Here is a 17,550-nt window from a genome sequence, read left to right on the forward strand (position 1 = left end):
CCACGTATGCTTCTTTATTGAATCATACACTAATAAATAATTAGTCTCTGTGATCCAGAAATTTCAAGTGGCATCATTTCTTTGAACAAGGGTAATTTTTGCATTCTATCTGTATTGTGCTTGTACCACTTATCTATGTTATCCTATAATTTGTAAGGAAACAGCTGCATGATCTAAATAGTATATTGACTATGTTTGTTTTCTGTGTGTCATTTGGGCACAGGCCAAGCCATCATAAGCATGAATACTGTTGGGGAAATGTTGGCGTGATGTCAATTTGCCCTTTATTGGTAAGCTATTAAAAAAGAAACTGTCAATACAATTCATTTCATTACCATCTTTAAAGTGCCTTTCTCCAAAAATAACAAAGCATTGTAATTTTTTTGAAATGAATATAAAGCCAAGTTTCCCTGATGCATAAATACACTGTTTTAGGATGTGTTACAGTAGTTATGTGACTATTTGAAAGAAAAAAATTCCAAGGCTAAATGAAAAAAAGCAGTTATTAATGCTTAATGAAGACATCTTCTACATTTACATGTTACTGCAGACTGTATTTTATATGTAAATGTGTTTGATATGGATTTTATGCAGTGAATCCCTTCAAGGGAAGTAATTTCTTTCACATCAAGTGATACATATGTTGGGTTGATAATGCTCATGTATTCAAACCTTAATTTCTTACTCACTAAAGAATGTCTTCCTCAAAAAATATAATTTTTAAATGTATTTGAGTTAATACAATTTGTTGATACCAATGTTTGTTGGAAGGAATGTACTGGGACCCAAAATCTGATGACCTTTCATGTACCGCTAACCTATGTCCTTGACATTGAAAGCCTTACCAAATCTAGGAAAAGATTTCCTTATTTTGATCTTCTTCAGAGACCCCCTACAGTATGGAAGCAGGCCCTTCAGCCCATCGAGCCCACACCATTTTTTTGGCAGCAGTTGGAGTGGGAGGAGTGACAACGAGGACCAGAGGCTCAACGGGAAGGTAAATTTTAAAAGATTTAAAAGATATAACAGCTTACCTCATATACAGGTGGAGCGCACACTGAGCAGGAGCAGACACAGGAGTGCTGGGTAAGTGAGGCTTTATATTTGGATGGTTGCTTCACCTGAAACATTATTCGGCTAGTATCTGCCACCCATCCTCTCCTCTAAACAAAATAAAAGTTTTTGTGCACCGGATTGGTAAGATGAGTAGTTTTGTTTTATTTAGTTTTCAGTGGTCTCGTTCGAAATTTAGAATAGTGGGAATGGAGGTTAGGGCAGTTGAATGTTGCTCCTGCAGAATGTGGGAGGTAAAGGCCACCAGTAGTGTCCCTGCTGACTGCATGTGTGGGAAGTGCACCCAACTCCAGCTCCTCGAAACTGCGTTTAGGGAACTGAAGCTGGAGCTGGATGAACTTCGGATCATTTGGGAGGCAGAGGAGGTTATTGAGAAGAGTAACAAGGACGTAGTCATTCCTCAGGTACAAGAAGAAGGTAGTTGGGTTACCACCAGGGTATGGGAAGGGAACCGGCAGGCAGTGCAGGGAACCCCTGTGGCCGTTCCCCTCAACAACAAGTATACTGTTTTGGGAGGGGGTGGGGGGGTGGGCGGGGGAGCGGGGGTGGTGGTGGGAGGAAACTTACCAGGGGTAAGCAACGGGGCACAGGTCTCTTGCACAGAATCTGTTCCTGTTGCTCAGAAGGGAAGGGGGAAGAAGAGCACAGCATTATTCATTGGGGACTCCATTGTTAGAGGGACAGATAGGAGATTCTGTGGGAATGCGAGAGACTCATGGTTGGTGTGTTGCCTCCCAGGTGCAAGAGTTCATGATGTCTCTGATCGTGTATTCGGGATCCTTGAGGGAGAGGGGGAGCAGCCCCAAGTCGTGATTCACATAGGCACCAATGACATAGGTAGGAAGTGAGATGGGGATTTAAGGCAGAAGTTCAGGGAGCTAGGGTGAAAGCTTAGAGTGAGAACAAACAGAGTTGTTGTCTCTGGTTTCTTGCCCATGCCACGTGCTAGGCAGGTGAGGAATAGGGAGAGAGAGGAGTTGAACACGTGGCTACAGGAATGGTGCAGGAGGGAGGGTTTTGGATTCCTGGATAACTGGGGCTCTTTCTGGGGTAGGTGGGACCTCTACAAACAGGATGATCTTCACCTGAACCAGAGAGGTACCAATGTCCTGGGGTGGAGATTTGCTAATCCTCTTCAGGTGGGTTTAAATTAATTCAGCAGGGGGATGGGAACCAAATTTGTAGTTTGAGTATACAGGAGATTGTGTAAAGTCAGAACTAAGATTTCAAGATTGCAAGAAGGCACTGGCAAGCAAGAAGTTGGTTTGAAGTATGTCTACTTCAATGCCAGGAGCATCTGGAATAAGGCAGATGAACTTGCAGCATGTGTTGATACCTGGGATTTCGATGTTGTGGCCATTTCATAGACATGGGTAGAGCAGGGATAGGAATGGTTATTGCGGGTTCCAGGATTTAAGTGTTTCAGTAAGAATAGAGAAACTGGTAAACGAAGGGCTGTTGCGGCACTGTTAGTCAAGGACAGTATTACGGTTGCAGAAAGGACGTTTGAGGACTCATTTACTGAGGTATAATGGGCTGAGATTAGATTAGATTAGATTACATTACATTAGATTACATTACAGTATGGAAACAGGCCCTTCGGCCCAACAAGTCCACACCGACGCGCCGAAGCGCAACCCATCCATACCCCTACATTTACCCCTTACCTAACACTACGGGCAATTTAGCATGGCCAATTCACCTGACCTGCACATCTTTGGACTGTGGGAGGAAACCGGAGCACCCGGAGGAAACCCACACAGACACGGGGAGAACGTGCAAACTCCACACATTCAGTCGCCTGAGGCGGGAATTGAATCTGGGTCTCTGATGCTGTGAGGCAGCAGTGCTAACCACTGTGCCATCGTGCTGCCCCAAGATTAGAAACAGGAAAGGAGAGGTCACCCTGTTGGGAGTTTTCTGTCACCCTCTAAATAGTGCCAGAGATGTAGAGGAGAGGATAGCAAAAATGATCCTTGACAGGAGCGAGAGTGACAGAATAGTTGTTATGGGGGATTTTAACTCGCCAAACACTGATTGGGAATACTATAGTTCATGTACTTTAGATGGATCAGTTTTTGTCCAATGTGTGCAGGATGGTTTCCTGACACAGTATGTAGACAGGCCAACAAAGGGCGAGGCCACAATAGATTTGGTACTGGGTAATGAACCTGGCCAGGGGTTAGATTTGGAGGTAGGTGGGCACTTTGGTGATAATGTGTTGCTGGAAAAGCGCAGCAGGTCAGGCAGCATCCAGGGAACAGGAGAATCGACGTTTCGGGCATAAGCCCTTCTTCAGGAAGGGCTTATGCCCGAAACGTCGATTCTCCTGTTCCCTGGATGCTGCCTGACCTGCGCGGCTTTTCCAGCAACACATTTCCAACTCTGATCTCCAGCATCTGCAGACCTCACTTTCTCCACTTTGGTGATAATGACCACTATTCAGTTATGTTTACTTTAGTGATGGAAAAGGATAGGTATATACCACAGGACAAAAGTTATAGCTGTGGGAAAGACAATTACGATGCGATTAGGCAAGATTTAGGATGCATAGGATGGGGTAGGAAATTGCAGGGGATGGGTGCAGTTGAAATGTGGAGCTTATTCAAGGAACAGCTACTGTAGATCCTTGATAAGTATGTACCGGTCAGGCAGGGAGGAAGTTGTCGAACGCAGGAGCCATGGTTTACTAAAGAAGTTGAATCTCTTGTCAAGAGGAAGAAGAAGGCTTATGTTAAGATGAGATGTGATGGCTCAGTTAGGGGGCTTGAGAGTTACAAGTTATCCAGGAAAGACCAAAATAGGGAGCTAAGAAGAGTCAGGAGGGGACATGAGAAGTCTTTGACGGATAGCATCAAGGAAATCCCTAAGGCTTTCTGTAGGTATATCAGGAATAAAAGAATGACTACAGTAAGATTAGGGTCAATCAAACATAGTAGTGGGAAGTTGTGCGTGGAGTCAGAGGAGATAGAGGAAGTGCTAAATGAATACATTTTGTCAGTATTCACACTAGAAAATACAATGTGGTCGAGGAGAATACTGAGGTACAGGCTACTAGACTAAATGGGATTGAAGTGCATTAGGAGGGGGTGTTAGCAAGTCTGGAAAGTGCAAAAATAGATGTCCCCTGGGCCAGATGGGGTTTATCCTAGTATTCTCTGGGAAGCCAGGGAGGAGATTGCTGAGCCTTTGGCTTTGATCTTTATGTCATTGTCTACAGGAATAGTGCCAGAAGACTGGAGGACAGCAAATGTTTTTCCCTTGTTCAAGAATGCCAATAGAAATAACCCTGGAAATTATAGACTGTAGGCCTTACTTAGGCTGTGGGTAAAGTGTTGGAAAGGGTTATAAAAGGTAGGATTTATAAGCATCTAGAAATGAATAAATTGATTAGGAACAGTCAACATGGTTTGGTGAAGGGTAGATTCTGCCTCACATGCCTTATTGAGTTTTTTGAGAAGGTGACCATACAGATGGATGAGGGTAAAACAGTTGATGTGGTGTATATGCATTTCAGTAAGGCATTTGATAAGGTTCCCCATTGTAGGCTATTGCACAAAATATGGAGGCATGAGATGGAAGGTGGTTTAACAGTTTGGATCAGAAATTGGCTAGCTGAAAGAAGACAGAGGGTGGTGGTTGATGGGAAATATTCATTCCGGAGTTCAGTTACTAGTGGGGTACTGCAAGGATCTGTTTTGTGTCCACTGCTGTTTCTCATTTTTATAAATAGTCTGGATGAGTGCATAGAAGAATGGGTTAGTAAATTTATAGATGATACGAAGGTCAGTGCATTTGTGGATAGTACTGAAGGATGTTGTAGGTTGCATAGGGACATAGATAAGCTGCAGAGCTTGGCTGAGTGGTGGCAAATGGAGTTTAATGCAGAAAAGTGTGAGGTGATTCACTCTGGAAGTAATAACAGGAATGCAGAGTACTGGGCTAATGGTAAGATTCTTGGTAGTGTGGATGAGCAGAGAGATCTCAGTGTCCATATACATAGATCCTTGAAAGTTGCCACCCAGGTTGATAGGGTTGTTAAGAAGGCATATAGTGTGTTAGCTTTTATTGGTAGAAGGATTGAGTTTCAAAACCATGATGTCATGCTGTAGCTGTACAAAACTCTGGTGTGGCCACACTTGGAGTATTGCGTACAGTTCTGGTCACTGCATTATCAGAAGGATGTGGAAGCTTTGGAAAGGGTTCAGAGGCGATTTACTAGGCTGTGAAGGAAGGTCTTATGAGGAAAGGCTGTCGACCTTGAGGCTGTTTTTGTTAGAGAGAAGAAGGTTAACTTAATTGAAACATATAAGATAATCAGAGGGTTGGATATGTTGGACAGTGAGAGCCTTTTTCCTTGGATGGTGATGGCGAGCACAAGGGGACATAGCTTTAAATTGAGGGGTGATAGATATTGCCTGCAACAGTAGTAGACTCGCCAACATTAAGGGCATTTAAATGGTCATTGGATAGGCATATGGACGAGAATGGAATAGTGTCGGTTAGATGGGCTTCAGATTGGTTTCACAGGTTGGTGCAACATTGAGGGCTGAAGGGCCTGTACTGAGCTGTAATGTTCTATGTTCTATGACCCGCTGAACAGCATTCCGTCCAGACCCCAGCCCCCAGGAGACACTGCAGACTGTGGATGCTGGAGAGTCAAAGTTGAAAAGTTTTGCGCTGGAAAAGCATCACAGGTCAGGCAGCATCCAAGGAGCATAGGGGTTTTGGGAAGAATACCGTCTTTAGGAATGTGGAGGAGGGGGGAGGTAGCTGAGAGATGAATTGGGGAGTGGGGTTGGGACTGGGGCTGGGGGAAGGTGGGTGGGAAGGCGATAGGTGGATATAGTTCGGGGCGATTGTGATAGGTCAGTGAGCAGGGTGGAGCAGTTAGGTGGGAAGGAAGGTGGACAGGTAGATCGGGTCAAGAGGGCAATGCTGAGTTGGAGAGTTGGATCTGGGATAAGGTGGGGGGAGGGGAGATTTAGAAACTGATAAAGTCGATGCTGATGCCTTGTGGTTATAGAATTCTGAGGTGGAAGATAAGGTGTTCTTCCTCCAGTTAGTGAGTGACTTTGATTTGGCATTGGAGGAGGCCCAGGTCTTGCATGTCATTGGGGAAATGGGAGTGGGAGTTGAAGTGGTCAGGCATAGGTGGTGGAGTTTTTTGGTGCATGTGTCCCAGAGATGTTCCTTGAAATGTTCTGCAAGTTGGCATTCTGCCTCCCCAATGTAGAGGAGACGACATCGAGAGCAATGGACACAGTAGATGAGGTGGGTGGATGTGCAGGAAAATCTCTGCTGGATTTGAAGTGATCCTTTCAGGCCTTGGATGGAGGTGAGAGGGGAGCTTTGTGCACGGGTTTTACACCTTGTGTGGTGGCAAGGAATGTTGCCAGGAATGGAGGATGAGTTGGTGGGAGGGCGTGGGCCTAATGAGGGAGGCACAGAGGGAATAGTCTCTGCAGAACACAGATAGGCATTGGGAAGGAAATATAACATTGGTGCTGGGGTCTGAAATGGCGCAGATCCAACCCTCCAACTTGGCACTGCCCTCTTGACCTGTCCTACCTGTCCACCTTCTTTCTCAGTTATCTGCTCCACTTTTCCGACTGACCTATCAGAATTATCCCCCCAATTTGCATCCACCTATCGCCTTCCCACCCACCGTCCCCCAACCACCACCCCCATCCCTACTTCCCTACCCCCCTATTTATCTCTCAGCCCCCTTCCCCCTCCACATTCCTGATGAAGGACTTATGCCAGAAACATCGACTTTCCTCCTCCTTGGATGCTGCCTGACCTGCTGTGTTTTTCCAAGGCCACACTTTTCCACTCAGACCCCTGCCTCCACCATATCCCCGTAAGCTTGCATTTCCATTGGCTAGTCCACCTAGCCTGTACTTCCCTAGACATTACTGGCAACTTAGTACGGCCAATCCAACTAATTTGCAAGTATTTGAACTGTGGGAGGAAAGCGGAGCACCCAGAAGAAACTCACGCAGACACAGGAAGAATGTGCAAACTCCACATACTCGGCCGAGGGTGGAATCAATCCCGTGTGCCTGGCACTGCAAGACAGCAGTGTTAACCACTAAGACATCATGCAGATGTTTGTTCTTGGGGCCCCAAGGTAGATGGTAATATGTTGTTAAGGCTGCTCAGGCTGGCCAAGTGATGTTGGTGATTTTCCATTTGGAAACATCATGCAATAGTGACCTCTAAATCAGGGTGCTGTGAAAAAAAAAATCAGGTAACTTAAATTCTTTGAGGGTTAATGCCATGGTCCAGGCTTGTGCTTGTGATATCTGATGTATCTCCTTTCATGAGCCACTCATGTTTCACCAAAGGCAACACCAGGAACCAGTGTGGAAATTTCCCTTCCTGATGAAGGCTATTTTATTTTGGGTTGGAAGAAACCTTTGTCTCAAAAAAAATAGTGACACAGACAAAGAAAGTTGTGACCCAGCAATACTGAGCCCTGATATCATTGCTTTTTTCCATTAGATTTGCACCAAATATATAACAGGAGTAGTAAGGATTTTCATCCCTTTGATGCATTTTTGGCCAAATTGATGGCCAGATAAGACTGTATTTACTGATGTTCAAGAAAACTCTTCTAATTAAGTGCTCTGCTTAAACCTTTGTATTATGGCACTCCAACTTTAAATTAATTCAAGAGCACAAGCGAGCCAGAACTGAAATAAATGAAACAAGTGCATATTTCCTTGATGGTCATTAAACATTCAAAAGAGGGGAAGCCAAGATAGTAATGATACTGCCATTAGTGGTAGTAAAGAAAAGAAAGACAGATTGCCATAGCAACAGGTTCATCTTATCCATCCCAGTGTATAAACAGATAAAGTACTTCAAAAGATACAAAGCAGCAGCATGTGCTTTTATTTTTGAAATGGAGATGAAAACATAATTTTAATTCATTAAGCATGAAAGTTTTTTTTACTTTTAATTCTAGATAATGTAGAAATGTGTTGTATAATAAGGCAATTAGTGCATTGCTGTCTATGGACATACATTGTACTACATATTCATTGACATATATGCAGAGAATATTTTTGTAACATTTTCTCATTGTTTCATTTCAGTGCACAAAATCTCCAATATGTTTGAAGCCTTTTGAACTTGACTTGACTCCACACTAATCTTATCTAATCCAGTCTGGCCTTCTGGCAGCATCAGTGACATCTTAGAGTACTGCATGACAATATCTTGTATTGCCACTGACAGTTTTTTTTTCCTCTTAGTATTGGACATTTGCTATTTTTCAAGGTTCTTCTTTCCTTGTCTGACAATCAACTAATCTCAAAACTTCTTTTATGAGAAATTCAATTTTAGTTTCAAGAAAATACATTCCCATGTTTCATAGGTTCACATCTCAATTAGTTTATTTCATAAATGTTCTGTGGCATTTTTCTCATTATTGTTTGGGCTCCATGCACCACACAAAACTTTGATTGGAGGCTGCCAAAAGATTTTAACTCAGAGTATTTGAAAAACTCATTCATTTATCATCTGGAGAGAAGCCCCACTCTGCCATTGTCACATTGGTGTCACCCATCACTGATAAAACTCTTGACAATTGTTTCTCAGAGAAAGGGTAGCATCTCCTGATACTCTGCCCCATCAATAAGATTCCTACTTTGATGCCATTTACTGGGATAATGAATTTTCCATTAATCCATTTGTTGCATGGCGAGCACTGTCAGTAATGTGGAGTGTCAGAAAAAGTGTTGCCTTTATTTAGAGTTTATGTTTTTATTCAATATCCTTTGAGGATACTTCATGGTGGTGTATTTTCTAACGGTAATCAGCAAATTACCTCAAGCAATCTAATCTAGTTCCACCACAGGAGCTTAAAAAATATGAATAAGAGAAAGGCATTGGGCCCCATGAGCCTGCTCCACCATTCAATTGGATCATGGCTCATCCGACATTCCTCATGTCCACTTCTCTAATTTGCCATCACTTATTCTCTTTATTGTTACTTTACCTTGAAGCTTGTTAGTGATTAATGTTAGAAAATACACCACCATAAAGTATCCTCAACGGATACACTGTTATAAGGTAACAAAAAAGGATTTTATATTTATTCTATGATAGCAATAAGTACAATTGTATTTGATCAGATAAATAGTTACTTTAGGTACAACTGCTCCCCATGGAAAGGTAAAGCAGAACTTCTTTAAATCTAATGAAGATGCAGATCTTTAGATCCTGATGAAGGGCTTTTGCCCGAAATGTCGATTTTCCTGCTCCTCGGATGCTGCCTGATCTGCTGTGTTTTTCCAGCACCACACTCTCGACTCACCTGATTAATTACCTATCAAGCCCCAATAGTTTTTCGCTCATCCAATTTCTGCCTCATCTTACCATGCACTGTTCCCAGAACAATTGACAATCAGCCTTTCACTACTGAGTTCAGTTTTAAAGTTAGTGTTTCAATTTATAATTCCACCCACTTAGTTACTTTGTCTAACAGCAGTAACCAGGTTCAGTTTCCCCCTTTGAAGAAAGGAATGTGTTCAGTATAATTACCACCTACACATTGTGAAGTGTAAGACTGATATGACATGCATATTGTCTGGGAGCCTTACACTCAGAACAAATGCATCAATGTACGATGGAGAAATTCACCATTTGTGCAAGTACTGCATCGATTGAGACATTCGTCAAATAAACACTGCCGCTAACATCACTGTGACGCATTCAAGTATACTTTTAATGTAGCGTTACAAAATTTGCACATTTATGATGTTTATGCACATAGGAACACGATGGAGATTAAGACTTTTTCTAAAATTTAACATAATTGAATTGTGTGCAGAGAATGATGAATGATGCATTCATCTATGATATTCTGTGCACTCTATTTTGTGGATAATAATTTAGGTAGCATTTACATTGTAACAGGAGAATTAGTGTGAAGTACCTAGGCTTTATGCTGAGCTTGCAGTAAGCGTACAATCGCAGACTGAAATCAGTCACAAGGCTTTTACTTCTGAGTTGAATGTGCAATCAGGAAATTTACTGACTTTCGAGAAAGTGACCCAAATGGATGGATTTTTGGATTGGTGGGAGCTAATTGCCAGAAACAGTGTTCAGGCAGCTACAGGACTGGAGAGTGCTGAAGTGTATTATTTAAAAACCAGTTTCTATACAGGTTACAGGAAAAATAATGGAATGAAACAAAATATCTCCCATCCCTGACAACTCATTACCTGTCATCCCCATACTTTCCATGTGCCATCCATTCAAACTCATTCTGCCACATTCTCCCCATTCACTCCCACATCTATTCTTACCCTCCATGCCAACATAATACCAAATCAGAAACCAACATCTATCATCCTTTGCCCTTACATCCTCCATTTTAACTCAATAAATATCTGCCATGTGCTGACATCAGGAACCATATTTAAATAAAATAAAATTTGTATTGATTATAGATTTCAAAATAGTTTTTAAAATTTCCTGTTAGTAAATATCATTTTTATATTTAAATCAATTCAAACACATAATCTCCTATGACAAAAAATTCTTTCATGTACTCAATCCTTTATCAAAACAAATATCTATATTCATAGCCCCAAAGATAGGTAATCTCTTTGGAGCTACTTTGTGCTGTTGATCAAACTGTGAAAGTACAAGCATTCCAATATAATAGTGATAGGCGGTGGAAACAATCAAGCAGCACTAATCCTATCGTGATAGGTCTCAGGCCTATCCAAATGAACATTCCTTCAATTTGCAATCAGTAATTTTTTTTCAGCTGAGAATAACAGGGGATGTTTAATTATTTTCAAACATTAAACGGCAGGGTGTTTAAATGAGTCAACAGCTTGACATTCCCACAGAGCTTATCCACAGTTTACACACATTAACTTCAACTGTTAATCCCAAATTCTATCTGACCTCTCCCAATGGACTACTTGACCTTTCCAAATAATACTGGTAGGTTTAGATATTTTCCACGATTGTATAAAGTCCACAAATTGTATATCAGAAGCCCCAATGATAAAAATTACTTCAGAGTCCACACAGCTGCAATTTTAAATAAGCTGAAGCTTCTGTGAGCCTTGGATATTTTAAGAACTTTCCACATCAAGTGAAAAGAGTGAGTGCCAGTTTCAGGGGCGGGACATCTAGAATTGAGTTTCTACTGTCATTTTGAGCACTTCTGATTCAGCAAAAATTTGGGTCAGAGATTCAAGAGCATCAATGACATGAAAAAGTTTCCCATACGGATGTTTTCATACTTCACTTTTTATTCAAATTGATTTAGACCATTGTCCCTTTACGTCGCCAAACCAGGTTAGTGTCAATGTAAAGCTAACGTAGTAGTAGGAATGCACTCTTAGAGTACTTGAGAGGCAAGACTGTTCTTCCATCACATATGTATAAGTAAATAATTCCACATGAAGTTGATGAGATATTGTGAGTCAGGTTTTGATGTCTCACCAAATGATAAAAGTTTTGTTATAGTGGCCTTATACTTGTGAAGAAAAGCTGAATGTCCCATTCACATCATTGCTGTGACCAAAACAACCTTTCCTTGCAACTATCACAACATGTCCAGAACACTTGCCTGAGTAAGGCAACATTCCCTTTTAATATGAATATTACTTTCCTATGATGTATGTCGGACCTGATATTCATTTGTAGGACAGCATGGGTGAAGCAAGCCTAAGAGTAAAGCAAAGGTATGTTTTTTTTTCCTGTAATAGAACAGAAATTACTAGAAATATCCAGTAGATCAGATGGTATCTGTGGAAAGAGAAACTGAGCTGAAAATGTGTTGCTGGAAAAACACAGCAGGTCAGGAAGAGAAACTGAACCATGATGAAACATTAATTCTGTTTCCCGCTTCATAAATGCTGCCAGATTGTAGGAACAAAAGAACATAATTCAGAGAAGCAGGAAAGACTACATGGCTCATTGAGACTGCTCCACCATTCAATATGATCATGGCTGATCTTGACAATCAAGTCAGCTTTTCACCTGCCCCACAAATTCCTTGATTCTCTGCAAGAGAAAAATATGCCCTGCTCAGTCTTAAATCAATTTGTGATGATGCATACATAAGTCTCTGGGATAAATAAATAACTTTTTGAGTGATAAAACTCTCATCTATCTTAATTGACCCCCCCCCTCCCCCCCAACCGACATTCTAGATTTTCCAACTTGGGGAAACAACATCTCACCTCTATAATTTTGCACAATTCAGTGTGACCTTTTCTCATCCTTACAAACCTGTGAGAATATAAACCCAACATACTCAGCTTCATCTCATGGGGCAAATCTTCCATCTAAGGGACCAACCTAGTGAACCTTTGTTATTTTGCCTCCATTCTTTGCTTTAATATGGAGACTAAAATTGCATACAGGTTTGGTCCCATGAATGTCCGTACAATTGTAGCAAAACTTCCTTACTTTTGTACTCTGATCCCCTTACAATAATGGCAAAAATAAAGGCAAAAGGCTTTCCTAATTGTGTGCTGTATCGGTATACTAAACTTCTGCATTCCTTGTAAAATCAAATCAAAGTCTCCCTGAACATCAATATTTACAAGTTTCATGTCTTTTAAAAAAAATAGCCATTTCTATTCTTATGACCAAAATGAATAGCCTCATATATCCTTAAATTATACACTATATGTTATCTTGTTGCCAACTCATTTAACCTTCGAGGAGAAAGTGAGGACTGCAGATGCTGGAGATCAGAGCTGAAAATGTGTTGCTGGAAAAGCGCAGCAGGTCAGGCAGCATCCAAGGAACAGGAGTTGGTTGGTCCGGGTGTCCCAGAGGTGTTCTCTGAAACGTTCCGCAAGTAGGCGGCCTGTTGGTCCGGGTGTCCCAGAGGTGTGGACCAACCAACCCAACCACCCGTGGCTCAACACTTCAACTCCCCCTCCCACTCCACCAAGGACATGCAGGTCCTTGGACTCCTCCATCGCCAGACCATAGCAACACGACGGTTGGAGGAAGAGCGCCTCATCTTCCACCTAGGAACCCTCCAACCACAAGGGATGAACTCAGATTTCTCCAGTTCCCTCATTTCCCCTCCCCCCTCATTCCTGAAGAAGGGCTTATGCCCGAAACGTCGATTCTCCTGTTCCTTGGATGCTGCCTGACCTGTTGCGCTTTTCCAGCAACACATTTTCAACTCATTTAAGCTGTCTACATCTATTTGTAGTCTATTTGTGTCCTGGCAGTTGAATTCCTATGTAGCTTCAATCATCAGCAAATGTAGAAACATCTCCTAAGCGTTTCCAACATCTTTTGTTCCTATTTCAGACCCCTAGCATCAGCAGAAGTTTGCTTTTATGTAAGTTGAAGAGTATTTCTGTGCAGCTAAGGGAACATACATGAACCTACAAACTCCATAATATCAACCTGGAACTCCAGCACTCCAAAACGTGCCCCCTTCGAATTTTGGGTTATCCTTTTCAGCCTGGCTGTGTTGACAAATGTTGTGTATTTGAATTTACAAAAAAAAAAGTTCAATAAAGCGCTACAACAATAGACTTTTGCACAAAATTAAGATTTTTGGGAGAAGGGATATTATATTAGAATGGATTGAAATTTGAATCATGGACAAAACGCAGAATAGAAATAAACATGACTTCAGGTTGGTAGTGTAAAGGTAATGGGGTACCGTATGGATCTGTATTTGAGCCTTGGATATTTACAGTGTCACATGTTTAAGTTTGTTGAGCAAATTGAATGCAAAAATAAGCAGCAATGGGATGCAGATAGATATAAAGGTAAAAACAATGACTGCAGATGCTGGAAACCAGATTCTGGATTAGTGGTGCTAGAAGAGCACAGCAGTTCAGGCAGCATCCAAGGACCAGCGAAATCGACGTTTCGGGCAAATTCCTGATGAAGGGCTTTTGCCCGAAACGTCGATTTCGCTGCTCCTTGGATGCTGCCTGAACTGCTGTGCTCTTCCAGCACCACTAATCCAGAATGCAGAGAGATATAGACAGAGTGGGTGATTGGACAAGATGTTTGGAAGATGGGATACTATATAATGAAGTTGGTGGTTATCCACTTTGGTAGAAAAATTTAAAGCTGGGTACTGTTTGAATAATGTGATGTACACACAAAAAGAGCACAACATAAGAAAATGTTTGCTTTCAAAGGGACCTATATGTCTTTATCCAGGAATCACAGAAATTGAACATTTTAGCACAGCAAGCAATTAAGAAGACAAATGGCATGTTTGTTTTTGTTACAAAGGGGTTAGTGTGTAAGAATAAAGATGTCTTACATTTATGCAGGCTCCATTATGTCTTGGCTTGAAATGCAGTTTTGGTCCCATCACTCAGGGAAGGACCAAGAGGGATTGTAATAAACATTTATAAGACTACTTGCTAGGATGAGGGAATTATCTTATGAGGAGACATTGTATAGACTAAGTCTATATTACCCAGCATTTAGAAGAATATGATACAATCAAATTAAAATATATAAACTCCATATGGTGCTTGAAATGATAGATGCTGTGAAAATGCTCGCCCTGGTTCTCGAACCTGGGGACCACAGTCTATAAAAAAGGTCCTCATTTCGGAAGGAAATTACTGCACTCAAGAGGCTGTGGATCTTTGGGACCCTCTAGTCCAGAAAGCCTTGGTTGTTTGCTTGTTGAGTGTATTGAAGAAAAAGGTCAAGAGATCTTTGGATTCTATGGAAATAAAGTGGTATGAGGACAGAGCAAGATAGCGGAAGCATTGTAGAAGACTAGCCATAACTTTATTGAAAATCAGATCAGGATCAAAGGGGAAGTTGTCTATTCTTGCTCTTATTTCTTATGTCGATTTGTTCTTAATGTTGCAGTATCTGAAGTTAGCCAGCTGCCCACAGTCTGCACTAGAGGAAACTTTACCCTTATGATTCCTATGTTTAGAGTGATGGTGTTGGCACAGTCTAGCATTCTAATAACATCAACAGATCCCTGCCATTTTACATTCAGCATTCATATGAGTAGGGCACCAGTAATTACTGTCTGTTCTGAATACTTGAGATGAAAAGCTGATATGGTTACAATACTGCAATACCATCAGTGACAAATTTAGATATTCATGTGGGACTTGTATCACTGAGACCAGAAAATAGATAGACATTTCCTGCCAGCAATAAGTCTAGCTTATGCCAATTGTAAAATTTCCCCTGTGTAGTATCACGTTAAAAATACACAGTGTTTTTAATGTATTTTCAGTTTACCTAGTGTTTGCAATAGAATTTTTAAGCATACTTTGTCATAACATTATATAATTTCCCTTTTACTGCCATGTCATGCACATCTCGATATGGCAGTTGAGATGTACAAAACATCAGACTAAAAAGTATAAATTAAGATTCTTGGGACAAATGTAGAAGAATTGTTGTGGTACTATTTTGTTATAGAGTTTTCTTCGAGAAGACAGAACAAATTCTACCAGTGCCTATTGACATTGGCCAGTCAAACTATTAAATGAAACCCCGAGCATTAGAATAAGATCCTGCTGAGCTGTCATAACTGTCGGATAGCATAACCTGTCTACCGGCTCCAGATGTCCGAAACTCAGTTATTTACAGAAAAAAATGTGAAATGCTTTCAAGAATTGTGGATTGGCCTGGGTTGGAGAAGAAACTGATGTTGGAGACAATCCAGTGCGGAGAAGTCCTGGCAGGTTCCATAATGCAATGTTGGAAGAAAATGCTTGACCTTTATTTCCAGGAATCTGGTACCCTAAAAAAGGTGATTATTTTTCTGAACATTTGCTGTAAGAAAACTGCCCTTTCCAATTTTTCTGAGTGTTTCTACTGCTGGGTGACAGTACCGAATGACTTCAACTTCAAGAAACATATACAGAACTAATATGAATTCTAAAACAAGAACAGAAAGAAACAGAATTAATGTTTTGACTCTTCATCAGAACTGTTATCATCTAAGAAAAAGTAGTGTTTATAGATTAGATTCTGTACAGATTGGAAACAGGCCCTTCACCCCAACAAGTCCACACCAACCTTCCAAAGAGTAACCCACTCAGACCCATTCCCCAACCCTATATTTACCCTTGATTAATGCAACTAACACTACGGGCAATTTAGCATAGCCAATTCACCAAACCTGCACATCTTTGGATTGTGGGAGGAAACCGGAGTGCCTAGAGGAAACCCACACAGACACAGGGGGAATGTGCAAACTCCACACAGACAGTCACTCGAGGTGGGTATCGAATCTGGGTCTCTGGCACTGCTATCCACTGAGCCACCATGCCGCCCTATGCTGAATCTGGAATGGGGTGGGGTAGTGGCAGTGATGGGAAGGTGAGCAGATAGGTATAGATGAAGCCCAGAGAGAGAGAATTATGAAAGATTTGGGTAAACAAGGATATTCTCGATAAGCAGACCAGGACAGAATAAAAGCTGAATAAGTGATAATAAGAGCAAAGAGTGAGAAATAGATTAGCTGCGTTGAATGCAACCCATATAATGTGATGATGGGCCAAGGAGGACATGGGAATGGCTGACAGTGCTAAAAGTCAGTGAGGTCTGCAGATGCTGGAGATCAGAGTTGAGAGTGTGCTGCTGGAAAAGAAGAATTGACGTTTCAGGCCGGAGACCTTTATCAGGTAGTGCTAAATGCAACCCATGTCATTAGATGACTGGCGAGGTGGGGGGATGGGAGTGTGGGTAAGAAACACAGAAGGATGGAATCAGGCTCTAAAGTTATTGAACTCAATGTTGAGTGCTAGAAGCTGTAGAGTCTCCAAGCAGAAAATGAGATGTTGTTATTTGAGCTTGCCCGAAGGCTCACTGGAACAGTGCAGCAGGCCTGCAACAGAACCGTAGCCATGGGAACACAGTGGTGTGATGAAATGGCAGGCAGCTGGGAGCTCAGGGTCATTTTTCTGGACAGAGTACAGGTGTTCTGCAAAGTAGTCACCCAGCCTATGTTTTGTCCCCCTAACATAGAGGAGACCACATTGTGAACAGTGAATGCAGTAGACTGGATTGAATGAAGCACCGGTAAATTGCTGCATCATCTGGAAGGTGTACCTGGGATCTTGGATGGTGAGGATGGCAGAGGTAAATGGACACATTCTGGGATTGAATGGGAAGGTGTTATGGGAGTGTGAGGAAGACTTCCTTCTGGGGCACAACAACATTTAAGAAGCTTGACAACATCTAGGGCAAAGCAGCCCACATGTTTGGCACCACATCCACTCCCTTTATGACCGATGCTCAGTGACAGCAGTGTGTGAGAGCAGCATGACAGAAATTCACCCAAGATCCATAGACAGTGCCTTCCAAACCCATGACCACTTCCAACTAGAAGGACAAGGGCATTAGAACACCATCACCTGAAAATTCTCCTCCAAACCACTCACCAAGAGCCTGTACCACATGATGAATTACATCTAAATAAAGTAGTTTAAGATAGGCTTTTGTTCAGTTAGAAAAGAACAA

The 17,550-nt window shown here is 41.7% G+C and overlaps 1 long non-coding RNA gene across 1 annotated transcript in view; it reads left to right on the plus strand.

Annotated features, from left to right (window-relative positions):
• Nucleotides 1-222: 222 nt before the first annotated feature.
• The window catches only part of LOC122565465, a 46,237-nt gene continuing 28,909 nt past the window's right edge, over nucleotides 223-17,550 (plus strand). Inside the window, exons 1-2 of the long non-coding RNA XR_006316186.1 lie at nucleotides 223-290; nucleotides 886-997. This is a non-coding gene — a long non-coding RNA (uncharacterized LOC122565465). The remainder of the gene's footprint in view (nucleotides 291-885; nucleotides 998-17,550) is intronic.

This window comes from Chiloscyllium plagiosum, chromosome 2 (genome assembly GCF_004010195.1).
Source record: "Chiloscyllium plagiosum isolate BGI_BamShark_2017 chromosome 2, ASM401019v2, whole genome shotgun sequence".
NCBI classification, from domain to species: domain Eukaryota; kingdom Metazoa; phylum Chordata; class Chondrichthyes; order Orectolobiformes; family Hemiscylliidae; genus Chiloscyllium; species Chiloscyllium plagiosum.